Source organism: Vulpes lagopus, chromosome 8 (assembly GCF_018345385.1).
Source record: "Vulpes lagopus strain Blue_001 chromosome 8, ASM1834538v1, whole genome shotgun sequence".
NCBI lineage: Eukaryota > Metazoa > Chordata > Mammalia > Carnivora > Canidae > Vulpes > Vulpes lagopus.
This window is the reverse complement of record NC_054831.1, coordinates 44,333,109-44,360,929: the sequence shown is the minus strand read 5'-3', so window position 1 is coordinate 44,360,929 and position 27,821 is coordinate 44,333,109. Positions and strand designations below refer to the sequence as shown.

At 37.9% G+C, this 27,821-nt stretch overlaps 1 protein-coding gene and 1 pseudogene across 5 annotated transcripts in view; both read left to right on the top strand.

Moving 5' to 3' along the window:
• STARD13 (StAR related lipid transfer domain containing 13) overlaps positions 1-27,821 on the top strand; it is a 404,789-nt gene that overhangs the window by 180,062 nt on the left and 196,906 nt on the right. The window lies entirely within an intron of this gene.
• LOC121496953 lies at positions 20,080-23,290 on the top strand (annotated as a pseudogene).

Here is a 27,821-nt window from a genome sequence, read left to right as displayed (position 1 = left end):
GGAAATTAGGAGAGATAGTGATAAAGTCTATCATTTATCACCAGGGATTTTCAGCCCATATCTGCTAACGTTTTGTTTTGCTGTTACATCCATTTGTCTCTGTGAAGAACACTAAAGCTGACTAAAGTCTAGTCTCACAATGGTGCACAGTTTAAATCCTTCTTTGCTAATGGGAGCTATACATAGAACTCCCCATTTAATGATGTTTTTTAAAAAGAACATTTTCCTTTGTTTGAAATAAAGCTTATTATTTATGCAAAGTATTTCTGGACAGTTGACTAAAAAAGTGCATTTTCATTTGCTTTTAATCTGCTTCAAGCAAGAATGTATTTGTGTAGTTCTGAGTAGTAAATAAGTAGGCAGATTCTATCCCTCCTCAGTGAACTCAAGGCCATGTTGTAAGAAAGTAGACCTGCCTACTGGCGGGGTCCTGCTACTTAGGTGGGCAGAGGTGCTATTCCACAAGAAGAATCGAGTGACAATAGTTTGGTAGGTTCATTCTGTATGTTTAGCTCTAAACGTATGAGAAGTGTGAGCGATATAAACAGCTTTATCAAACAGATAAACAAATTTTACTTTCCTGATAAAAATGTCTATAGGAATCAATTAAACCTCACTAGCACAGTCTCAGAATTCAGAAATTCAAACTATATCACTCTGGACAAGGTCTCCTGTATCATTATGTGAATATAATGATTTACTCGAGTGTCTGTATTTACACCAAAGCCACAACCCTATCCAGGGAAAAGATAGTGTCTTATTCACTATAGATAGTCCCATTGTAACTGGGATATAGAACGTGCACAGTGAATGTCTGTTGAGTGAATGAATGATAATTAAAGTATTAACAGCAAACCTGCATTGGACCCTTTTGTATGCCAGGTTTTATGCTAAAGACCTCATGCATTTTCTCATTTGATGCCCAGGCTTCAGGGTAGATACCACTAGTGTCACTGTTAGCACACATAGCAGCTTACTTCTTTTTGAACTCATGAATTAGAAAAAGGTGCCTCCTCTGAGAAAATGCAGCCTTAAGGGTATACAGCTAAGTGAGTGAGCCCTGGGCTAAATTTCAACCTACATGGTCCCCCTTGACTGTGTAGGCACAGCCTACACAATTGTACATGGCAGCCCTGTGTACTAACATTATCCCCAGCTTATGCAAGAGGAAACTATGACTACTACTTGGAGCTATGTAGATTTGTGAGACTGGCACAATTCACATGACTTGTAAGGTTTGTGAGGTCCTGAAGACTCATGGAATCACACTGTGGCACTTAGGAAGGGGTAACTTTTCAGGGGTGTCATAGTGACAGTATGGAATCATTTCCAAAGCCCTACCCAGCATTGCCTCAAGGTTACCATGTGGTGTATTAGATGGGATTAGATGGGAGCTGACTATGGCATCCCGCATCCGAGGGCCCCCATGATAATAAAGGTGATGATTAATAATGATCCTGAATATTTGTGTAAGACTACAGTTAAGTGCTTTTCCATTAAGATGATACAACAGTGGCTTAAATTGTTAGGTTCTCCCAAAAGTCCTTTGAGAAAGGCAGGGTAGATGCTATGATCTCTACTATGTAAACAAGATGAATGAGGATAAGAAAAACGAAGTGACTACCCAAGGTCCCATGGCCAGTGAGGGATCCTGCACTAGGGCTCACTCTTCTGGTTACTTTCCTGTTTGTTGCCCCGTGTGAGCTCTGCTCTGTAAGATGTCAGTTGCTGTTAACTAAACCCATGGCTCCCAAACCCGACTGAGCATCAGAACCACTGGAAAAGCTTTTAAAAAACAGCCTCTTGGACTCCTCACCAGATCCATTGAATCAAAATCATCCCTGGGGGAGGAGTATAACAAGTACTTGTGGGTGTGTATGTGTGTGGTAGGGGGGTGAGGGCGAGAGAGCTGATCAGTAGTATTTGTTTTTCACAAGCCTCCTAGGTGATTTTTATTGTTGTTTGTTTAAAATTTGTCCTCTCAACAGTGACTGCAAAGGTCTCTAAACTCTCACGATTATTTTAGGCTCCCTGACTTGTGCTATTCAGTGTCTTCTGGTTTAATACTTTTCTCTCTCTTCTGCGTACCTAGATCGTAGCCATTTCCAAGGACTGCTTCAATTCCTTCATGATTTTTTTGCCAGTACCATTCTGGCTATGTCCCATTCCCACCTCCAGATGATTCCCCTCTTCCATATCTAAGTATTCCTAAAGGAGGGAGAGGGTGGGAGCCTCGTGAGGGCCTGCTGTGTGTCAGGCCCTTAATTCAGTCTTTTCACACATGTCATCATGTGAACCATCCCAGCAAATGCTGAGGTCATGATTATCATCCCCAATTGAAAGTGGGGAGTAAGTGAAAAAACTTGGCTGAGGCCAGCACGGCTAGGAGAGTGCATTGTCTTGTCTGGCTTCAAGGTTCTGACTTTCTGTTCACTCTGCTGAGTGAGTGTGCTTCAGTCCTCAGAAACCAGAAAGCTTTCTTTTGTACTCTATTTAAGAAACTTTGTCTTACATTTAAAATAAAAAGTCTTTTGGGCAGCCCGGGTGACTCAGCGGTTTAGCGCCTGCCTTCATCCCAGGGCATGACCCTGGAGACCCTGGATCGAGTCCCATGTCTGGCTCCCTGCATGGAGCCTACTTCTCCCTCTGCCTGTGCGTCTGCCTCTCTGTCTCCTCTCTGTGTATTCTCATGAATAAGTAATAAAATCTTTTAAGGGCAGCCTGGATGGCTCAGTGGTTTAGCGCCGCCTTCAGCCCAGGCGTGATCATGGAGGTCCCGGGATCGAGTCCCACGTCAGGCTCCCTGCATGGAGCCTGCTTCTCCCTCTGCCTGTGTCTCTGCCTCTCTCTCTCTCTCTCTCTCTGTGTCTCTCATGAATAAATAAATAAAATATTTTTTAAAAAATAAAATAAAATCTTTTTTTTTTAAAGTCTTTTACCTCATACTGTATAATCCACATAGTAAAATAATCTAGCTGTTGAAAAAATAAAAGAATGAGTGCCTTTTCTTCTTTTGTGAAATCACTTCCTAGCGAGCTTCGGAAAGTTGAACTTGTATTGATCAAGACATGATGTTGAAATTCCAGCCAATGTTCTATCCTCTTCTTTCTTTTAATTCAAAAACTCATGAAATGTTAGAGCATATGGAAGCCTTGTAGATTATCTTGTCCAGGCCATTCATTTTACAAGAGTCGATTGAACATCAGATTCAGTTAACTTGCTCCGGGTCACATGTCTCATTGGTGATAAATTTGAGATTAGAGTCCAGCTCCAGGTCATACCAAGGGACTTTAGGGATTATAGTGAATTCATAAACAAGGTGCCCATTTTTGAAATTAGTCTAGACTGCAAATTTCTTGAGGGGAAAAAATGGTACTTTGCCCTCAAGAGCAAAGCTTCTCCCATGAGATATGCTTATAAGTGTTTGTTGGAGCAGCCTGGCTCACAGCCTGACTGACTGAGCATCATTTAAGGAATCTGATTGCTCCTGCCTACATGCTAAGTTCACCTCTGGTGTCCTCACATCCTGCAAGATAACCTTTCCCTGTCCTCCAGCCTCCTTCCAAGGGGCATTTGGAAATTTTATAGCTAAAGGAAAGTAACACTACTGTTGTCACATGTTGGCTGAGGAAGGTGGAGAAAGTATAGTTGGAATTTAAATAATGATTTTTTTTTTTATCTATTTAGGATGGAAATGTTCCCTTTTGGCCATTAAAAAAAAAATACAGAGCTAGAGAAAAAAATGAGTTTCTTTCAATTCCCGTAAATCATACAATTCTTTTTCCATAGTGACTCAAGTTCTCCTTCACTTAACTTATTCAACAAATACTCATTAGGTCCCTGTCATGCCGAACACTGTCCCAGCTCCTGGGGATTCAGTAGTAAACAAAAGACAAAATCAATACCCCCACTGAGCTTCCATTTGAGTGGGAGGAGACAGATTATAATGAACAAATATATAATGTGTATTATAAATAATACAGTATGAAGAAAAACAATAAGAAGGAGCTGGAGAATCAAAAGGAGTGCTATTTTGGATGAGGTGGTCAGAGAAGATCTCTTTGAGGAGGAGGAAATTGGAAGAGAGACAGTAAAACATTTGGGGCAAAGAGTGTTCTAGGTGGAAGGAATAGGAGGTGAATCAGTCCTGAAGCAGGAGCACACAGATGTGTTTGAGGAAAGGCAAGAATGCTGGTGGGGCTTGGGGTCCAGTGATTGAGTGGAAGAATGGCAGGAAGAGGGGTTGACAGATAGCCAGGTCTTCTGCAGCCTTTTGGCCTGGGAAAGAGTCCTGATATGATCTTGGGTATCATTTGCTCTGTACAGCTATCTGGTTTATCATGTAAAACTTGAAGAGAAAAGATAATAGAGGCCAAGAGTGGAAGCAAAAAGACATTTTAGAGGTCTCCCATAAATACCAAACCTAGCTAATATCTCAGTTATAAAAAAAATACTTAGTTGCTAGTCACATGTGGACCTATTTCTTAATTAAAAGAAAGGGGAGAATAACCTCTGGCCCTCAATTTTTTTACCCAAATGGAAAGAATTAGATTCACTCATTCATTCAGAAACATTTATTTAATGAATATCATTTTCTAGATGTTCTGCTCTGCTATGACCCGAGCATAAAAAGGTAAAAAAGACACTAAGCCTTACCCTCAAGGACTTATAGACAAATGCAGCAGCAGCAGAGTACACGAGATGAAGAGAGAAATCAGAGAATGGAGTGTGAACTTGGCCTGGCTTTGCAGAGCAAAGGAGATGACCCTTGAGTTGGGTATTCAAGGAGAGAGATTACACTCTAAGGGGAGAATAGGCAAGCACATGCAAAGAAACAGGGAGGCATGAAGCTGCATGAATAGTTTTTTAGATGTTGACGGATGGGACCTTGGGTTAAGAAGGAGAGCAAGGGAAGAAAACTGGAGAGGTGGGCAGAAGCCAGAGGATGAGCCTGTAGATTTCATCCGTGACTTACAATGCTGCATCAAGTAGTCTGTAAATTCGTTTCTAGCTCTAGAACTTTATCATCACACAAATCTATTTTCCTTTCTCTGTAAATGTTTGAGGTAAGCGCCACCAGCCCTGTTTATTTTTATATTTATCTTTTACAGTTACCTTGCTCTACAACTTTAAAGAATAACTATTAGAGCCTCTTTTCTTGCATAGGTGTTGCAAAGAACCCAAGGTCCTGTGACTTTTAATGATGCCATTAGTTAGATTAGCAGAACTGACAGGAGTTCCTGTGAATTCCCAGTTTCCTGTCTTGTTTCTTGGGGCTTCTTTCATTCCACATCTTGGTGCAGTTGCTTGGATATGCGAGTTTAAAGTTAAAGCAAGTGTCCAATATACATGTGGTATATTACAGAGACTTGGTAGTCTATAATTTTCACAGTACAATTAATACGACTACTTGATCAATTTCTCAGAGGATTTTGGGCTTCTTGGTTACTTTATTTTTTTTTTTTTCTTGGTTACTTTAAAAGGGCGTTCTTGAGAAAGAGATCTGAAGTGGAATTCAAAGGCTGTATTTACTCATTTATAAGCATTTATTGATTCCCTGCTTTAGGCAAGATTGTATACCAGGTATTGGGGACACAACATGAATAAGATAAAATTCTTTCTTTCAAGGAATTTGCAACTATTAATGACTTCTTATAATTCTCATAAGAAATATTACAAACTTTTTGACTTAAATATATATACAGAGTGGTTTTATGTCAATGATTAAAAAGGTTTTATAAAATTTCATTTAAAATAGTTGAGTTCTTTGATGATGTATATGCTCAGCCTCTCCTGGAAAGCTGAACTTATTTATCTAACACACTGACTAGAGGCGAGGAGGAGAGAAAAAAAAGCCAGAAGAAAAGTATTAATTCATGATGCACAACTTGAGAATCTCCAGTGAACAGCTGCATTGTGACACTCACCCTTTTTGTTCACATGGAATTGCTCTCTGGAATCCTCAGATATCCTTGGTTGCCTGAGGGCTCTTCAAATGTCACCAGGGCAACGACAAAGTAACACACATGAAGCAGCCCCTCTGTGGCATTATGAAAAGCATTGAATTAAATTATTGCATACCAAATCATCTGCATATGAAAGGCAGTGAACTGTTGGAGAACCCAACTGGAAACAATGCTGAGTTTGATTCCTACCTCCACTGATCACTTAACTTGTACCCCCTTAGAAATCTTGTTGTGACCAGAGTCCCCTTTTCAGAATGTGGGAAATATTAATACTGTACTTATGGCCTCAGGGGGATTGTGAGCTAAATTAGGGAGATTATTGAGATGGTCATAGAAAAGCTCCTCTCACTCTTTCTTGGTCTGCCTTTAAAAAAGATTAAGGAATTTCCCACTCTGGATGAAACTGTTGCTTCCCACCAAGGAGATCCTGGCAAAACACATTAACAGCTATACTGATTGAGTCTTACCATGTGCCAGAGACTGTGCTCAGCACTTCACGTGCATAATTTTTATTTCATCCTAAAGACCTGTACGTAGGGTCAGTATCGTTAAATTCCTCATTTTATGATGGAGATATTTAGACTCTAAAATTTATGTGTTTCTTGGCCCAGGTTCACAAGGCTAGGAGTATTCTGAAGCAAAGAATTAGGACCAGGTGATCAGTCTCAGGAGCCTTCAAACCTCTGTACATATTAGGGTAGAGGGAACTGTATATTCCATCACATCCTCTGTCGCCATTATAGTTGGCTACTGCGAAATCTAGAAAGAATTCTTTATAGTAGGAAAAACATTTTCTATAGACTATATTCATTCAAGAAAGTCTGTGGAGAGACAGTGTATGAAAAATAAACTTGATGTTTTACGGTCAGTTAAACCAAAATAAGACAGATTTTGGAAAATGTACTGAAAGATTTGTATCCAAATGATCCTGCCACTAGTGGCCCACCCACCCTTAGCCCCAAGCTCTCCTTGGAAATTGCTAGCTTCTGAACCACATAGGAAGAAAATGAGTCTCATTTCTGTTTAGTTGGATTTCAGTGTTCGGTCCCCACAGAAAACCAATCACTTGCTTTTCACCAGAATTGTCTGTGAAAGGCTTAACTATTTTAAAGCACAAGTCCATTCCCACAATGCAAGAAATTAGCCCCACTAACATGTTCCTCTCCTCCTTTTACATTTTATTTATTTATTTATAATTATAAAAACAGCATGTTGATTATAGAACTAACATGTTGATTATAAAAAGCACCCAAAGATAATCACTACATGCTTCTAAAGTGTACTTAAAAGAGCATTTTGAAAATATTTCAAGCAAGCCAGCCAGCATTTTTAAAAATAAATGTGCTCTCCCAAGAGAATTCTTTTAATGGAGACAGCAGATACGTGGTTCTTATAGGCATTTTTCGAATGGTAACATTGCTTTATAATCAAATAACTAATGTGCTGTTCTAAGATTGAAGCACGATTTGTGGATAAATATACACTTATTTCTTAGCTGCACCTTTTTTCAAAAGCAGTTATAATAGCTACAACTTTCTGAGTGCTAACCACATTCCAGGCACACAAGTTACTGTATTTAACACTTACAACAGGTCTAGCAAGTCAGCATTAGAGTCATTTTTCATGCAGTACAACTAAAGCTCACGGAGGCTTGTGAATTAAGCAGAGTCTGATGGGTAAGGCTGTCTTCCTTGAAGACTCGTGTGATCACCCATGAAGCATCCAGGGCAGAAGAGAAGCACAGTTATTTCTGCCTAGAGGGAGACTAAACATACAAATTAAGTTATTAACATCACCACTTATGAGTTAATGGACTACTGGAACTGAGATGAGACACATTCTTCAAATACTAAGAGAACCTGTATGAAAGCATCTAGACAGTCACTTAATTCATTCTCAACTTTTAGTACAAAAGAATCATCTGAGGGGCTTTTCAGTTTACATAATCTGGGATCCACCAGTTTAGAAAGTCAGGTTAAACAGAGAAACGCCCAGGAACCTGCATGTATAAGATGTTTTCCAGAGAATTGTGAGGCTATAGGTCCAGGGGACCCTCTTCAAAAACCACCACTTCATCATATAGCAAATGCTCTCAACATGGCTTCCTTTCCTTTACCTAAATGCCTGAGTACATACAGAAAGAAAACCAAAGACATTGGTATAAAGCCAGAGCCCAGGTCATAGGGTATTGTGTCTGGTTTACATCACATTACCGGAACACGCCAAAATGAAATTTCATCTCAAATTCAGCCTCTCACCTTGATGGCCTCTTTGTAAGACTTGGTGTTCAAAAGTGGTGTTTGAGTGAATGAAGAAAGTTCTCACTGAAGCTCTGGTTTGATAAATCTCAGGATTTTCATGGCATAGGGACAGCTAAAGTAATACCAGGTGGGGATGTGGGGGATTTCCTGTTTGTTTTACCTATTAGAGATGATTTTATACATCCTGTGATTTTTACAGTTGTGAAAGGAAGTTCTTATATTTAACTCTATTGAAATGTAGCACTTGTGGGTTTTTTTTTTTGTGTGTGTGTGTGTGTGTGTGTGTTTTTAAAGGAGGGGAAGATGGGGATAAATCTCCCTTGCACTTTTCATGAGTTAATGATTTATGTTCTTGCAGCTTCACTTTTCTGTTGTCTAGAACAAAACAGAGTTAGGCTTTATAGGACTGATGATGAATTTCTAAGATTTATAAATTATGTGTCAGACAGTTCAAGAGGTGGGGTATGCATTTTGGGGGGGCTTTTTTTACCCCCTCTTTTCCTGTTCTTTGGGCCTACAACATTTGGATAGTTTAATCCAACCCATAACAGCATAGGCAAGAGAAGGGATTAAAATTAAAATTCCTTTAAGTGCCTCACATAAAAAAAGGCGTTGTGAAGAAACGGACTCAATATACCAAGACTTTTTATTAATTTTTATTTTCTTTCCTCTCTATAGAATAATCAGGAGGTAGCTATGGGCATCAATTGTCCGTAGATGACAGCAAAAAAGGAGTGTCTGGGAAAGGTTCTCATCTTGTTTTTTTCTGGACCTCCTGAGACCTGACATGTCAGCCAATTACGGTTGGATGAAGGTTAGAGATAAAAGTTAAGTTGGACCTTCACTATTCAGTCTCGATAGGAAATAGTACTGGTTGCTCTAAAAACACAGCTGTGCTCATGATGTTTTCAGAGAAGATAACAGGTGGCCAATAATATCCAAGCAACCTAATGACAAGCTTTTCTAATGTGTAGGTTTAGAATCCTTTCAGTTTACTTTTTAAAAAGAGGAAGAAATATATATGGTATGCCATACATACTTTAGATCTACAAGGAAGTAAAAAATTAGTGGCAGCAAAACAGACCCTGTGCCAGTAAGAATGATATTTATTGCATAGATTGGAGAAGCAGCACCCAATTTCAGAAGGTAGGGCTTTAGGGATAGACTCAACGTTGATATCGATCAATATTTAATTGTCAGTCTGCATGTAGTATCACGTTCAAAGTACTCAAAAGACACATAAAACCCTTTTATTTTTTTAGATGATTTATTTATTTGAGAGAAAGAGAGAGAGAGCAGGAGAAGGGGCAGAGGGAGAGGAAGAAGGAAAGAAAGAATCCCAAGCAAACTCCCCGTTAAACTTGGAGCCCAGTGCTGGGTTCAATGCCATGACCCTGACTGAGATCATGACCTGAGCTGAAATCAAGAGTTGGATGCTCACTCAGCTGACCCACCCAGGCGCCCAACACATACAACCTTTTTAGATGTTAAAAGTTGAGGATTTAAAAAAAAATTTAGATAATCCAAATATGTTAATCCGTCAAAGGCATACAAATTACCAAATCACGTGTAATATCTCTTCATTAACATTGAGTAAAAAAATAGCAAGCCATGAGGTCAGTGGGGGATAGGAAGGAAGGTGATGAAACACCAAATACCTCTTTCCCAGAATAATTTACATGAGTATTTTCAAGATGTTTCTGCGAACAAGTTGTGAAGGATTTTTTTAAAAAAAGAGAAAAGCAGTTTTGATGACTGGATTTTGGAGCTTCCAAAATCCACTTCAATTCTCTGTTCAACATCTACCTTTGGTTCTGTGATTGATATACCTGGCTCATTAAAGATGAACATTTTCAAAATCTATGTAGAATTTTAAATTCTGGGATGAAATAAACCTGGTTTCTAAGTCAGGTATCAGCCCTCACCCTTGGCATAAGGAGCTTTTGTTATGCAGGTCCTGAGGAATGTCCCAGCTGGGGAAATGCCAGTTAATAGATTCAGACAGATGGATTTTGATGAGAGTCTGCACTGTTCACACCCCTTTAGCAAATGTTTTCAAATATTCTCAAGTAACACACTTAACTTGAAAACAAATATGGATTTGCTTACTTTAGAGTCAATAGTAATTATTACCATTAGTAGTATATAAAAATATCTGTTCTGTTTGTGCATATTAGAGTGTTAAATTCGTATGTCACATTATATCTCTAGACTTGTAGCTGCCTTGTACATACAGAAAAAAATACACTTTGAATTTAAAACAGGTTTTGGCAGAAAATTATTTCAGCTGTTGTGAAATATAGCACTTTTTTTTTTAACTTCCCTCCCCCATAAAGTCAGAGGGATAGTCAGCTGTGGAAATAGCCTTACGAAATTCCCAAGAGGAATGCAATTTTTTTTTTTCTCTCAGTGGAGACTGTGTAACCAGACTAAAAGGGAATGGCATTGGAATAAAAATCAGACTGGCCCCAAGGCAAGGGAGCATTTCTTACAGGGGTCATTTTAGGGAGTCCAGTGCTCTCTTCTTGAGCGTGGGGTACAGCTCTGGCCATATGTGTTGCCAAACCCATTCTTCCCTGGCATTAACTTAATTAAAGTCTGGACAACCAAATTTAAGGAAAATGGGAAAGCAGGAGGTTGGAGATACTGCTTTGATGTGTAAATGTATCCATTATATTGAATGCTCTTTTGGGCAAGGCGCTTTGAGGGGTTTGTGGAGATAGATCTCATAAAACTAGCAGTCCAGGACTGTGGATTGACCTTATACAACAAACTGCAAATGTAATTATTTAATTACAGTGTGAAAAAGTGCTGTGTAGGAGAAGGAAGGGTGCTGCCGAAGTGCAGCAAGGGGACTAAGCATCCAGAAGGTTGGAGAATGCTTCATTGAAGAATAGCATTTGAGCTAACTTCTAGAGCATAGTATCTAGTATAAGTTGCTTAGAAGAAAAGATTAGAAAAGGCATGTAAGCCAGTGGGAACAGCATATGTGAAGGCTCAGGATCAGGAAAGTATTGGTGTGGTTGGAGTGAAGAGAGAGTCCGTGAGGGAACCAGGCTGGTGGGTGCCACTAACACAGCATTGCACGGTTGGGGTGGGGGGGAGCGGGCGGCGCTTTTCTCATTATATTGTGTGGTACCCACCATGGTGGTACCCCATTTTCTAGCTGGAAGAAAAAATGTTGGGACTTCAAATTTACTCTCTATGTTTTAGTTCTTGCCGCCTGTGTTTTTATCTTCTCCATCTCTAAGTTTCTAAAAAAAAGGGGGAGGTTGTGTGTGTATGTGTTTCCTAAGAAAATCATAATTCTGTTCATAATTGTCTGGCAGTTTTAACTAATGTAATGTCTGCAGTGGCCTTGTGTATCTTTAAAAAATGGAATATTAGTTCAAATTAGTAGATATGTGACCTAAATTATCATAGCATATTTAAAAGCTAAATATGACAGTTTTTTGTTTTTAACTTCGGGAGGGCCTGACTTAGAAAAGAGGAAAATAAATGAACTCCTCCGTACCAAAAAAGAAGGCTTTTAGATCCTATTTCAGAATAACTGAATAATGTTTCTGCAGCTTTTATGTCACATCTGTGTGTGCAACAGCTGTTAGATCATTGCTATAACTTTAGCATTTGCTCAGATTTTAAGACGTTCAACATTTTTGTGTGCAGATGTAAGTTTCAAAGCTATATTTGAAGAAAACATGCCTTTCCAAGTTGCAAAATGTATTTTCTGCTTCATTTATTAGGAGAGGAAAAAATATGAGATACATTCTCTAATGCACTTCTGGTGGTTTAACTTTTCAGTGCAATTATGTGGCAAACAGCATAAACAAGAGAGGCTGGGCTCCTTTCACCTACAGGTCAAGATTTTACCAATTGCATTGTTTGGAAGACTCGTGTTCCTAAGACTTTGGGCTATTTGTGTGTTGTGTTCTTTATAAGTAAATATAAGCCATTCTTGCTGATTGTCATCCTCAGACTTGAAAAGTCATATAAGTAAAGATATTAGATACAATGGTGAGTAGTAATGTAAAATTATTGTAAATGAAATCGATTTTGAAGTGAGATATAGTGTTTGTAAGGCGGTTGCACACATGCTAATCTCAATGCTATGATTAATGAGCAGTGTGTTGATAGTATCTGCTGAACACCTACTTTATTCAGAACATTCTTTCATGCACAGGTCACAGCAGAATCAAAAAAAGAGTGGGGGTTAGAGAGAGAGAAAGAACACAGTCTCTTCTGTATAATTAAGGTAAAGTCTAGCCTGATATACAAAATACATGTCTCTGATGATACTTAAAAAAAAATTTACCAGAGGTAACAATGCTTTAGAAAACTGAATATACAAGTACTGAAAATATAGAGGAAAAAATAAATTCCTATCAGCAAGAGTCACTTGTTGAAAGCCTCTGGAAAGAGAGGGTTGGCTGGAGAGGAAGTTAAGTGATAAGAACTGATGCTCACTCATCCTGAGGTCTAGATAGTAGGAGAGCCTCCGGTATTGTCTGCTACTGTTTCCCAGTTGTGTGGCTTTAAGCCAGATACTTCACCACTTGAACTCAGTTTTCTCATCTGTAAAATAGAACTAATAATCATGTGTGTTTGAATAAAATATGTAAGAGAATGGTGATGGCAACAAAGTACTTACAATGGCAGTTTTTATTTTTTAATTATCTTTGTTCATTAATAGAATTAATAGAAATCAGGGTTATTAGGTATAGAGAATGCCACATACAGAAGTATAGAGGAAGGAACAAGCCTGCCTAGTAGTCAGTTGGTTTTAAACAATAGAAATGTTACTTCTAGCAAATAAAAGATTAAAAATTATTTAGGGGTACAGTATTTAATGGTCTCCCTAAAGTTGATTGTGTGGCTTTTAAATGTCCTTAAAAATCTTGAAATTATTACAGCCTTTGGCTACTTCTACTTCCCATACATTCGGAATTAGAAACATGACTAGTTCATGACTAACCTTTAGCAGTAGGTTTATAATGGAAGAATGAGTGTGTGTTCACTCACATGAACAATGGAGGGTGTCACAGCTTTTACTGAAAATTCGCGAGTCCAGCTTTCCATCTAGATTAGTGCACATAAAAAGTCAATCTTTTCATCATCTAAAAAAGTATCTATGGGTAGAAAAGTGATTTTGAGAAACATATATAGAGTATTTAGTATAGTATACTTTGGGAATTTCCAGGTTCTGAAAAAATTATATAAGTTGATCTAGGAGAAGGACGTAAAACTTAGGGTCATATTCAGAGAGATGTCATTTTCTCACATTGGTTAGCTAATCCTTACATGCAGTACTCTAAGAGACCCTGCAGTGCCCTGATCCCAGCACACTCAGGACCATGAAATCCTGGTGTATGGCCTCTATAGAGGGAGGGGTTGGGAGAAGGGGTGGGGGTGGAGAGCCCCAGAACAAGAGCTCCTGGCCCAAGTCACTCAGAGCTGTTTTCTCATGTAAGGTGAGTACCTTTACTCTTTTGTAAGGACTGCAAGAAGTAACATTTGGGAAAAAAATCACTAAATACACCCCTTTCTACAGCCTGGGTATTCAACAATTGCTCTTTAATTCTAGAGGTAGCCAAAGGCTGTAATCACCGGATTTTGTTTTAAACACCTATTAGTATGCTCCATGATTACTGCTTACTAAGTACAAAATCATCTAGTATTCAGTGTTACAGAGGAGTAAACTGAGGCAGAATGGGGTGGCCTAACTTGTCTAAAGTCAGGCATTTAGCAGGTGGCTGAGCAGGGCTTTTGGCTTGGGCAGTCAGGTCCCTCCAAAGGTGTGCTCTCACCCATCAGACAACAGAGTCTCATCTTTAGGGGAAGTATGGTAAGGAGCATATAAGTATATATCTTCTCTTTGTTGTGGTTTTGTACAAATATTAAGTTTTTATACAGATTTACAAACTTTGAGCTGTGGAACTGAAGGCGATTTTAAAAATCATCCGTGAGTCCAACTCCTTAGTTTGTAAGTCCTCACCAAAGACCAGAGAAGGTGAATGACAGTGATCCTGGTAGCAGGAATGTGGCAGGTATCCAGGCCTCTTGGTGCAATACGCTTTCCATTCATTGTGTGCATTCCAGCTTCTCAGAAGATAATTTAATTATTGTGAAAATCACATTCTTTTAAAAAAATTTTTTTTGAGATAGAAGTCACATAAAATTCACTTATATAAGGTGTATATTTCAGTAGTTTCTAGTATTTTCCTAAAGTTGTACAACCAACACTGCTATCTAATTCTAGGACATTTCTGTCACCTCAAAATGCTTATTAGATGTCACACTCTCTCCCTCCTCCCAGCCCTTGACAACACTAAGCTACTTTCTGTCTCTATAAATTTGTCTGTTATGGACATTTCATGTAAACAGAATCATATGATGGATGCCTTTGTGTCTGGCTTCTTTCGCTTGAAGAAGGTTTCGATAAACCTTCTTTCAAGGTTTATCTGTGTTGTAGCATGCATTAGTATGTCATTCCTTTTTATGACTGAATAATATTCCCTGGTACTTATATACCACATTTTGTTTATCTGCTCATCTATTGATGGATATTTGGGTTGTCTCCACTTTTCAGCTATTACGAATACTGTTTTTATGAGCATTCATGTACATGTTTTTGTGTGAAAGTATATTTTCAACTTTCTTGGAATATATATCTATGGGTGGAATTGCTAGATGATGTGGTAATTCTTGTGTCTTACTTTTTGAGGAACTGTCCAACTGTTTTCCAAAATGACTACACATTTTACCTTCTGGATTCAAATTTCTCTACATCCTAGTCAACACTTTTTATTGTCCAACTTTTTTATTATACTCATCCTATAGGATATGAAATGGTGTCTTATGATTTTGGTTTGCATATCCCAAATGAGTAACGATATGAGAATTTTTTCATGTGCATTTGTATATAGTCTTTGGATGAATATATTTTCAAATCTTCTGCTCATTATTACATTGACTTATCTTTTTATCGTTTTGTTGTAAGATTTCTTTATATTTCTGGATACTAGATTCTTGTCAGATATATAATTTGCAAATATTTTCTCCCATTCTCTGGATTATCTTTTTACTTTCTTGTATTCTTTAAAGCACAGGTTTTTATTTTTAATGAAGTCCAGTGTGTTCTTTCCTTTGATTATATGTTGCTTTAGATATAATTTCTTTTTTTTAAAGATTTATTTATTTATTTATGATAGACACAGAGAGAGAGAGAGAGAGAGAGAGAGAGAGAGGCAGAGACACAGGCAGAGGGAGAAGCAGGCTCCATGCCGGGAGCCCAATGCAGGACTCGATCCCGGGACTCCAGGATTGCACCCTGGGCCAAAGGCAGGCGCCAAACCGCTGAGCCACCCAGGGATCCCCTAGATATAATTTCTAAGAAGCCATTGCCTAATCCAAGGTCATAAAAATCCATACTTATGTTTTTCTTTAAGAGTTTAATAGTTTTGGGGCACCTGGGATGGTACAGTTGGTTAAGCATCCAACTCTTGGTTTTGGCTCAGGTCATGATCTCAACCCCCCTGGGGTTGAGGGTCGTGAGATCAAGCCCTGCATCAGGCTCCATGTTTAGTAGGGAGGCTGCTTGATGTTTCTCTCCCTCTGCTCCTCCCTTCACTCTCTCAAATAAATAAATAAATCTTTAAAAAAAAGTTTAGTAGTTTTAACTCCTAAATTTATATCCCTGACTCATTTTGAGTAAATTCGTGTATACAATATGAAGTAAGGATCCAATTTTATTCTTTTGCATGTGAATATCCAATTGTCCCAGCATCATTTATTGAAAAGATTATTCTTTCCCCATTGAAATGTCCTGGAATCCTGTTGACACCTTCATTATTATACTAAAATGAATATTCTCTATGAGTCAGGATAAGTAAATTGTTATTTGTTGTATTGCTTTCCAAACTCATTGGGAAACAATATCTCTATAATTCTGTTGTTCCATCTATAAAATGAGAGTGATAATACTTTGCTGTAGTACCATTTAAAGTATGTAATACCTTGTTGAAGATGGAGGCCTAGAATCATACAATGTCCCAATATATTGCCCAATTTTAAAGCTCTAATGTTTAAAGTTCTTGAGTCTGACTGACCTGGGTTCAAATCTTAGCTCCATTTCATACTAGTTGTATGTCTTGGGCAAGTTAAATTTTTGTAAATTTTAAAAGTAATCTCTATACCCAAATGGGGGCTCCAAATCATGACCCCAAGATCAAGAGTTGTGTGCCCTACTAGCTGAGTCAGCCAGGTACCCCTGTAAGTTTTATTTTTCATTGAAGTATAGTTGAATATTAGTTTTAGTTATACAACATAGTGATCCGACAATTATGCCCATTATAAAATACTTATGAGAAGTGTAGTTACTATGCAAAATTTTTGCAGTATTATTGACTATATTCCCTATGCTATATTTTTCACCCACATGATTTATTTATTTTATAATTGAAAGTTTGTATCTTTTAATTCCTTTCAGCTGTTTTGCCTATCCCCTCATTCTCTTCCCTCTGGCAATCACTAGTTGTTTGTGAGTCTGTTTCTCTTTTGTTGTTTGTTTGTTTTGTTTTTTAGTTTCCACATATAAGTGAAATCATATGGTATTTGTCTTTCTTGGTCTAACTTATTTTACTTAGCATAATACCCTCTAGGTTTATTCATGTTATAGTGAATGGCAAGATTTCATTCTTTTTATGGCTCAGTAGTATTCCATCGTGTATATATATACCATTTGTTCTTAATCCATTGTTCTACTGATGTATACTTAGATTGTTTCCATATCTTGACTGTTACAAATATTGTAGCAATAACCATAGGAGTATATAATCTTTTCAAATTAGTTTTTTTTCATTTTCTTTGGGTAAATACCCAGAAGTAGAATTACTGGATCATACGGCATTTCTATTTTTAATTTCTTGAGAAACTCCATACTGTTTTCCATGGTGGCTGCACCAATTCACATTCCCACCAATAGTTTTATATAATTTTTAAAATATAAATTATACATCATGACAGTTATTTCCATTTTGTTTTCAAAGCTCAATGCTTTCATGAACCTGGCTTGTGAAAGCAGCTACACTTACTAACTATAAAGACCACATGGTAGTAGAACACAAAACAACACACAAGCCCCTGGCTTGTACTTTACAGATAAATTTACAAACATCTGGGTGCATTAACCATTACTCTCAAAATGCTGGTGCCTAAATGGCAATCTGATGACATTTTCATGATTCCATATTCCATAAAATATTATGTATGGTTTTTTTAAAGATTTTTATTTATTTATAGACACACACACACACACAGAGAGAGAGAGAGAGAGAGAGAGAGAGAGAGAGATACAGGCAGAGGGAGAAGCAGGCTCCATGCAGGGAACCCGACGTGATATTTGATCCTGGGTCTCCAGGATCACACCCCAGGCTGCAGGCGGCACTAAACCGCTGCGCCACCAGGGCTGCCCCTATGTATGGTTTTTAACTGATAATTTTTTCTTTACTGTGAGGTTATAGCCTTTCTTCCCTTTGATGTTTTAAATGCCAGTTTGTTTTTTTTTTAAGTATAATGATGGTGGTGGTGTTGAATTCCTTGACCGAGCAAAATTAAAAGGTAGGTAACTTTAGTTTTACTTCCAAACTTTCTTTTGAAATTATTCCCAGCATAAAGTTAATGAAAAAATGCATTGTTCACTTTATTCAATTGTCATCTCTTCAGTTTCCAGTACCCTTTTTCAAAAATGGTAAAAGCCTAAATTTTATAATTTGATAAACACTAAATATTTCCTATTAATATAACCTATTTTTGTATTTTACTTAATGAACTTTAAGTTCCTGTCACTCTGAAAATTGTGTATTTATAATCAAGCTTGTCTCACAGTTGGACCTAATAGCATTAATTTGTGCACTCAAGTGAGGAGCCCTGCTTTAAGGCCTGAGCACTAGCAAAACTGCAGGTCTAGTTTTGATCATTTCTCCAGACATGCAATAAAAAGACTAGCAGATGAGGACCACAAAGGATGTTCAGTTTTACAATGGAACCTTAATGAATGAGCATTCAGAAGTTTATGGTCCTCTAGATACTGTTTTTAGTGAGGATCACCATGGAAGCTGTACCAGTTCCTGATTCTCTTGAGCCTGACCCTCCTCAAGGAAGGGACCAATGAATTTTAAAACTCGAAGCACAGCTGGTTGTGGGGCTTGGTGCAAAGTTCCTGTTTCCACCCCTACCTACAAAATAAGTATAATGTTCTGGAATTGACATAGTGTGTTTAATTATACCCAAGTTCAACAGAATATCCTTGTCTCTGTAATAAATTAACCTAGCAATGAATGCTAGCAAATAAAAACTATCATTCTGTTAAAAAAAAAAAAAAGTCTCAATGTCTGGGATTCTCTCTGTCTTAAAATACACTATCCCTGAAGTCTATGAACATTGTTTCAGTTAATTACGAAGGGATCACAAAGAGTCTCTCTCACCATGCTGTTAGTAGATAATAGCTGACCCAATGAGGAGTCTTTAAGGGAGTTCTTTTTATGGCAGAGGTAGCCACTTAAAAGTCCCTTAAGGAAGTTGCTATACGTGCAAATGTGAAGTCTGGTAGGGGCAAATAAATTCATCTTTGTATTATTTAATTTTAACTCTCAGCCTTTATTGAATGAGATTGACCAGATGCTTAGATCATATTGACTATTATTACAAGATATTAGTTAAGTGGAAAGATTTGATGTATTAAAGAAGAGAAGTTAAGTTTTATCATAAGCTTTCATGCACTCAATTAAGTTTCTATAGTTTTCACTTTACATTTTTGTTACCAAGACAGACATCCAAGGGGAACTGTGTTCTAGATAGAGTAAGCTCATTTTAGTTTACATCAGAGAAGGTAGGCATATGTCTTTTCCTTGATAAAATATTTTAGAGTGTTTTATGTTTTTTCTTCACAAGGATGTTATAGATTACACACACCATTCAGATCCCATGTAAACCTTTGTAACTGTCAGTTGAAAGGATGGGCTTTCCAACTTAAAAAAAAAATGTGTCATTTGTTTTAGTTCTTTCTCTTTCTATAACCTGAATATTCTTAGTAATCACATACGTTCTATGCAGAATATACTACCAGGTACCGTAATTGTAAAAGACATACTTTCTGGTCTCAGGAACTTGATTACGAGGTATGAGATACATGAAAATAAAGCACCATTGGAAGCTAGTATTAAAGAAGTACACCAGTGGGACGCCTGGATGGCTCAGTGGTTGAGCATCTGCCTTGGCTTAGATCGTGATCCTGGGGTCCTGGGATCGAGTCCCACATCGGGCTCCCTGTAGGGAACATAGTTCTCCCTCTGCCTGTGTTGTGTCTCTCCCTCTCTCCCTGTGTCTCTCATGAATAAATAAATAAAATCTTTAAAACAAACAAACAAAAAGGACATCAGCTTTAGTGCCCTGACAGACCTGGGTTTGAATTCAGCTACTTGACAGATGAACAAACTTGCTTGTTCTGTGGAGTATCATGGAGAGCCAACAAATTAGATGATAGTGGGAGTTGGGAGAAATAGGTCTTGGAATGCTCTCCAGAATAGGTGACTTGCAAGATTAATTTTTAGGAATCAGTCAACTGGAGAAAGACAATTATCATGTGGTTTTGCTCATATGTGGAATATAAGAAATAGTGAAAGGGACTATACGGGAAAAGAGGGAAAAAAAGGGGAAAAGAGGGAAACTGAATAGGGAAAAATTAGAGAGGAAGACAACCATGAAAGATTCCTAACTCTGGGAAGCAAACAAAAGGTTGCAGAAGGGAGGTGTTGAGGGGGATAGGGTAACTGGGTGACAAGCATTAAGGAGGGCACTTGATGGGATGAGCACTGGGTATTATACTATATGTTGGCAAATTGAATTTAAGTAAAATATTTTTAAAAAGGAATAAGTAAAAATTCACGGAAGGAGGGGGAGGACGGAAGGACACTCTGGCAAGGATCAGCAGCATGTGCAGAGATATTTAGGCATGAAGTCATAGCGAGTAGAAAGCAGGGGGTCTAGATTACTGACCCCAGCTCAGGATGCCTGAAGGACACACAAATGGAAATATTCAATGGGCCTGGTGTCTTCTAATTACTTGGCTTATGCGAACTTTTAATTAATAAAGTAAGCACTTTGTTTATATTACAAAATAATGAAATCTCCCATTGAGGTAGCAGATTCTTCATTCTGAATATCTTGTTTTTTTTCTAAAAAGCAGGTCTCTAGGGCAGTGAACTCATGATAAAATTTTTAAAAGTCTTCCCAACAATAACATTTTAAGTCTATTTTATTTATTTTTACTAGATGCTTATACAATTCTTACTCATATTCCCGGATTTAAAAATATCTGACAGAAAAAATTCTGACAGCAAAGTTAGTAATTTTACTAGGAGATTAAAAGGACCTATGGGTTTCAGTTCAGACTTCAGTTATACTAACTAAGATATAAACATTTGGTAATTCACTACAATTGGCTAAAAGAGAACTAAGAATGTAATTACCTAAGAAAAGACTTTTCATTAGAATTCTAGTAAGTCTGGCTCAACAAGTGGATCATTATTCATGGAATTCTTGTTGTTTGTTATGCAGAATTTTTTGTTACTTTGATCTGAATGAAATGTTCCAAAATAGAATGTGTCTCTGAGTCCAATAACAGATATTCACATACTTACATAGCAGATTTTTTTATTTGCAGAAGAAAGCTATGTTGCCACATGTCTACTCAAATAAATTACCATTACTGTCTAAACGGACTCATTTGTAAGGAACAATCTACATAGGCAAATGTATAACCTCCATCAGAAAGTATGCGTGCCAAAAACATTGAAATGGACATGTTTCTCATTTTCTTGTTGTTTTAATGATGCCATCTCCTGACCTTTATGTGCACCCTGACTCTTGTACAATTACTGAAATGTAGAATCATAGAAAATAAGAGGATGTGGGTGAGAAGGAGGGCGGTACAAAAAAAGGATGATCAGGAAAGGCAGGATACAGTTTTTTAAGATAGGAATTTAGGGGGAAAATGCCCCGATGGGAATTCCAACTTGAAAGACTATCTTCCCCAGCTAGGTGGCATCTAGAACCTATGATTGCCATTCAGAGAAAAAGAAAAAGGAATATAGGATTTTCTCCTTAGGGCAGAAGGAGTTGTTTCTCTTTAGTAAATGCATGGACTTAAATGTGGAACCTCAGACTTTATGGTCAAAGCAAAGGAAACCATAAGATAAACAGTAAAAATGATTTATTGATAGGATGTTATTGCAGCTTTTATATATATTTTGTCAAGCAAAACATGGATATTTCATGCCATGCTTTAAGCACAACTTTTGAAAGAAAAACAATTGTCATTTGTTCTCATAGGAATGCATATTCAATGGTGGACATATCTTGTAGCATTATTTTTTTTTCTTATAGCAATGACATTTGGTGTCTTTGGGGGATTGAAACAATTATACAATCCTTCCATTTACATAGAACTCATTTCTACATAATCCACATGCAAGAAAAATAGTATGAATAATGTCTCCTACCTATTAAGTTGCTTTACACTTATGTTGACACCAAGACTTGGCACTACCTTTGGGTGCATTTCCTAGCATGTCTGCCTATTCTCTCTGAACCTGACATATTCTCTGGAAGCTCTGACCCTTTATAATTTTATCTCTGTATTCCAGAGCATAAAAGGAATCCACAAAGTTTTGTTTTTGTTTTTTGTTTTTTTTTTTGTTTTGACTAAATGAATAAGGAATTGAAAAACCTCAGACTAGAAGTGATGAAACATAAGTAATATTACAACTAAAATTTACAGTTTGTAAAGCTCTTTCATTATCTGATTTAATATTCAAAATCATGGTATGAGGTAAATATCTCCTATATCTGTTTTACCAATAAGGGAACAGAAGCTCGGAGACATTAAGTAGGCTGCCCAAGAGCACAGCTAATGAAGTCATTTAGTTGGGATTTAAGCCCAGATCTTCCCTAAATTTCATATGCTTTTTACTCTAACCTGCTATCTCTAGAGGCCTTATACACAAAGAGTAGAAGCTGAAAAGATTTTATCTCATATATTGAATTTTATTCAGGGTGAAATCAGTATTCTATTTTTTAAAAGTTCAGAATATTAATAACATTTTATGAATGCTCACATTCATTCAGTTTATTAGTTTTTGTAAATATGAAAGAAGAAGAACCAGCAATGCGAGTTTAATATCACAAGAGATTTGGCAGTATTTTATTAACCTGCCCTGCTAGGTTGCCGGCAGTGATGTAAGTACTGCTATTTATCAGCTGGTGCAGATGTACTGAATTACAGCCCAGAGATGTGTAACTTTCGCTTATAGAGAAGAAGGCTGGGGAGTACAAAGCATTCTATTGTAATCCTAGGAAAATATTTTTAAATATATATTTCCCCTTGGCAATTCCATAATGATTTCCTTTCATGTAATCTCATCGTTAATGGATTTATACCTCGAAGAACCACCAGCGTCCAGGAGGTTGTCAGCAACATGCTGTCCCAAGAACTAAGTGAGTGACAGCTGCCTGCTGCCACCTAGACTTGCAGTTGAAAAGAGCACTCATTTTTTTTGCTCAGGATGGTGGTACAGGCAGGATGGGCAAGTGTCGCGATCTCTGTACTGCCAGGAAGCTCCGCAGCCACCAATGAGATCAGAAGTGGCATGATAAACAGTACAAGAAAGCCCATTTGGGCACAGCCCTGAAGGCCAACGCTTTTGGGGAGGCTTCCCATGCAAAAGGAATTGTGCTGGCGAAAAGTAGGGGTTGAAGCCAAGCAGCCAAATTCTGCCATCAGGAAGTGTGTCAGGGCCCAGCTGATCAAGAATGGCAAAAAAATCACAGCCTTTGTACCCAAGGATGATTATTTGAATTCTATTGAGGAAAATGATGAAGTTCTGGTTGCTGAGTTTGGTCACAAAGGTCATGCTGTCGGTGACACTGCTGGAGTTTAAGATTGTCAAAGTAGCCAGTGTTTCTCTTTTGGCCTTTTACGAAGACAAGAAGGAAAGACCAAGATTATAAGTTTTGATAGTGGAAACATAACAATAAATATTCATATAATTTCTTTCTTCGGGATCCCTGGGTGGCGCAGCGGTTTGGCGCCTGCCTTTGGCCCAGGGCGCGATCCTGGAGACCCCGGATCGAATCCCACATCAGGCTCCCGGTGCATGGAGCCTGCTTCTTCCTCCGCCTGTGTCTCTGCCTCTCTCGCTCTCTCTCTCTGTGACTATCATAAATTAAAAAAAAAAAATTCTTTCTTCAAGAAGAAAGAAAAGGGCAGAGATGGATCCACTTAGTGTGTTCTTATATTCCTAACTGTCCAAAGTCCATCAAGTGAGAGGCCTTTACACGTCTCTATTATTTCTCCATATCCAACCCCGTCATTATGCCAGGGGAGCATAATAATGTATGTCCAATGACATAATAATGTCAGTGGACCTTACACAAAGGTTCTAGAAAACTGATCCAAGGTAGATCATTTATAATACTTGTCATTTACTAGAAATGGGATGCTATCTGGAGGAAAAACATTAGGAATAGGCTAGTTAGGGCTGAAGATCTGCATTATCCCCATCCTTAATCTATCTTTTAGAATACCTTTTATTCTGAAATATTCTTTTATTCTGAAGAAACACTTCCTGTCCCATTCATTCCCAGTTTTGAATATTGATGTCTGCTTATGACTGGTTGTCCTTTCTGCTATTATGTGCATACTCTAAAAAATAACAAATTACAAAGAAATTGTGACAAATATCCTGAGTAGGAATAGGAAATCCTAAACATGGGTTGGTTGTTTTAGGTTACTCTAGAAAGCTACTGGTCAGTATTTTTTAGGAGGTTTTGTTGTTCACTGTATTTGATTGGAATAATGGTTGAACATGACTATTCTCTCCTGATCTTCTCTCCTTTTTGCCCACCATTTGCCTCACTGGCTCAGCCTGTGCTTTGTAAACATAGACATCATGCGAGCTTCTCTCTTCCACCTTCCTTTTATTTGGTCAGGCGTCTTCTTGCAGAGAGCTGACCCATAGCTCTTGCTCTCTCTCTGGCCTCTATTGTGAAGACTCCAACTTACTTCATCCAGCTCTCTGGCTTCCTCCAGGGTCTGATCCATCCCCTGGATGCACAACTCTATAATGTCACTTCACACTCTAAGAGCTCAGAGAGGGAAGAATGAGTATTGGCATCACGGAAGGTGTCATGAAGGGGGCAGGGCTTATACTCATTATAATGGTGAACAGACTCTTCTGTATCAAAACCACCCAGATAGAGCTTGTATGATAAGAAAACTTACTGAATTATTGGAATTCAACACTATGCCTAATACACATTCAGTGGTTGTGTAAGTTCAAATTTCTCAACTAAGATTAAGTTTCAGTCTGCAGAAAGCTGTGTTTGTTAGAGACTCACAGAATTAAGTTCTTGGTGAAAGAGCTCACAAGAGACAACATGACTACCATGAGATCCTTGGTGGTTTTACAGACCCCAGAGCTCTGGAGGGGTTCCCAGCACACGTACTGTGGGCAACCATCAGGCAGGTACCATATGGGAGGAAATGGGCAGTCCTACAAGGCAAACATGTTTTGCCAAGCGATTTGATTGGAAATTAGAAACAATAAATAAATAAACAGGGTCCAGATTTGATGCCTTCGAGAAATGCAAGTATGCGAATTGATGGACACTTTTCTAATATTTAAAATATCAGGCACATCAACTTTATTTATTTATTTATGATTTTATTTATTTATGAGAGACACACAGAGCGGGGAGGGGAGAGACACAGGCAGAGGGAAAAAAGCAGGTTCCATGTAGGGAGCCCGACGTGGGACTCAATTCTGGGTCTCCAGGATCAGGCCCTGGACTGAAGGCGGCGCTAAACCGCTGAGCCACCCAGGCTGCCCGCACATCGAATTTAATACAGTCCCCTGCTCTGTTTTCTCTGTGCACTGTTTGTTACTTATGTCTTCAGGAACATTCTGGTAGGAATAATCAAAGGAAGAAATAAAAAACAGCTAATTGGGAAATGGGCTAATTCTAAAGCCACAGTGACGATCATTGTGGAAGGAGATGGCAATGATTTAATTGTTCTTCCTCTGGAGACAATCAGTAGAGTGGGTTTTGCCAAGTGTCCCGAAGCAAATACTACTATAAAGCTCCATGTGGAGTAGGACTATTGTCCCTCCAAATATAGTCCCTTTGTGTTGAAGGCCAAGAAATCCAATGATGGAATGAAACAATGGAAATCTGCCCAGAAATTTTTGTAAAGAGCGATCCCTTTGGTAAAACTGACAAATAAAGAAGCACCACAATTGCTCTTTTACCAGTAATTCTTTAAAATGTTTAATTGTAAATTAAAAATATGTGGTAGTTTGTGACCACGGAGGTTCACATTTTTATGTGTGCTCCCCAAAGGGTATGGTATCAGAACAGACAGATTAACATAAAATCTGAATTCTAATGCATATCTTAGGCTTTAGTAGATACAGGGTCTGGCTCTAAGATGCAGATGGGGAGAATATATGCCAACCTTTCAACTGGATCCAGAAGCTCTCTCCAAATTATTCATCCACTATATGGGTGACAAGGCCTGCTGGCACATTTCAGTAAAGTTCTGTGCTTTAATATATCATAATACTTACTAAAGAGTATTATCATTGTTGTTACTTGTTTGTCTCCCCCATGTAATACTTAGCATAGTACATGTTTACTCTGTATAAATCATTCTGCTAATCACAGTGGGGGACACAGAGATGAGACTCCAGCTAACCCTAGTTTTATTCCCAGGCTCATGTGGAACACTCATCTTTAACTCACTGTGAATCATCACTTGTCAATTCTTTGAAGGTTTAGTGACTAGGATACAATGGGTACTCATTAAATGTCTGGTGAAAGAGTAGACAAATGAACCTATCTGGTACTCACAGTCAATCCGCCACCAAAAAGCTTGGGGCTAATAGCTATCAGTGCCCTAATGAAATCCTTTAATCTTTCATGGGCTCTTTTTCTCAGCCAATTATAGTCAGCATCCTTAATATTTAACTGCAGTGTAAGATCCTTGATCTACCAGCTATATTGATCTTATTCACCATTGTATTCCCAGTCTCCAACACATACTAGATGATCAGTAAATATTTGCTGAATCAAGTTTTTAATGTTTCCTTTTTAGTCTTTGTAGAGGAGATACCAAAAGTAGACAAATGGCTATGATGGAAAACACAGAGTAAAGGAGAAATAAAATATTCAAGGACTCACTCGTGGTCAAGATCATATTTTGTTGTAGAGCTACAATACTTTTTATAAATAAAATTTATAAATTTTAATGATATTTTGGGTAGATCTTAAAGAGACAGGTAGAATTTCAATTGATGTCCAGGAAAACATTAAGTTCTACTTTAAAAAAAAAACAACCCCTCATTCTTCAAATGTACAGAATTCCTTGATTCAGAGATGTGGAGTTTTATTTTTTTAAATATTTTATTTATTTACTCATGAGAGACACAGAGAGAGAGAAAGGCAGAGACATAGGCAGAGGGAGAAGGAGGCTCCATGCAGGGAGCCCGATAATGGGACTCAATCCCATGTCTCCAGGATCACACCCTGGGCTAAAAGCGGCATTAAACCGCTGAGCCACCCAGGCTGCCCTGGAGTTTTAGAAATATACAGAATTCTGGAGATCCCTGGGTGGCTCAGTGGTTTGGCGCCTGCCTTCGGCCCAGGGCGTGGTCCTAGAGTCCCGGGATCAAGTCCCGCGTCAGGCTCCCTGCATGGAGCCTGCTTCTCCCTCTGCCTGTGTCTCTGCTTCTCTCTATATATATCTCTCATTAATAAATAAATAAAATCTTAAAAAAAAAGATTTTATTTATAATATATATATATATATATATATATATATATATATACACAGAATTCTTATCTTTATATCTGCAAGGAAAAGCAAGTATTTTTAATCTGAATTTTTTAATCTCATGAAATCTTGATAAATTGTTTAAAAAAATTTTAAAGGGTGGGGTTTCAGAATTTAATTCTGTGAAATTAATGTAAAGCATTAAAACACATTCCTATAAGAGTTTTAAATATTTTGGTACCAATAATAGGCTTTAGCTCTTTTCTTAAAACTAAAGTCTGTCTTAATAAGATCTTTAAGAAAAATAATTTTACTTTCAGTGATAAGTAATATTAAAAATACTACAAAAGTGACATTCAAAGCAGTGCCTAAAACATTCCCCTAATCATAAGAATCATAAGAAGCCACGGCCCAGAGGAAAGATCAAAAACATCAAAATAAAGGCTTGGTCCTGCATTGTGTCTGCAGGTAGCAGATTTCACAATCTGGGAAAGCCCAACACAGCCATCTTCCTGGTTGACAAAAAGAGGGGGTCATTATAGAACAGCACCTCTCCAAACTGTAATATGTCACTAATCACCTGCAAATCTATTTAAAATGCAGATTCTGACTAAGTAGGTGGGGGGATTAGTGGGGAGATTCTGCATTTCCAATAAGCTCCCAGGTGTTGCCCACGTTATTGGCTGTTGACCTCACTATGAGTAACAA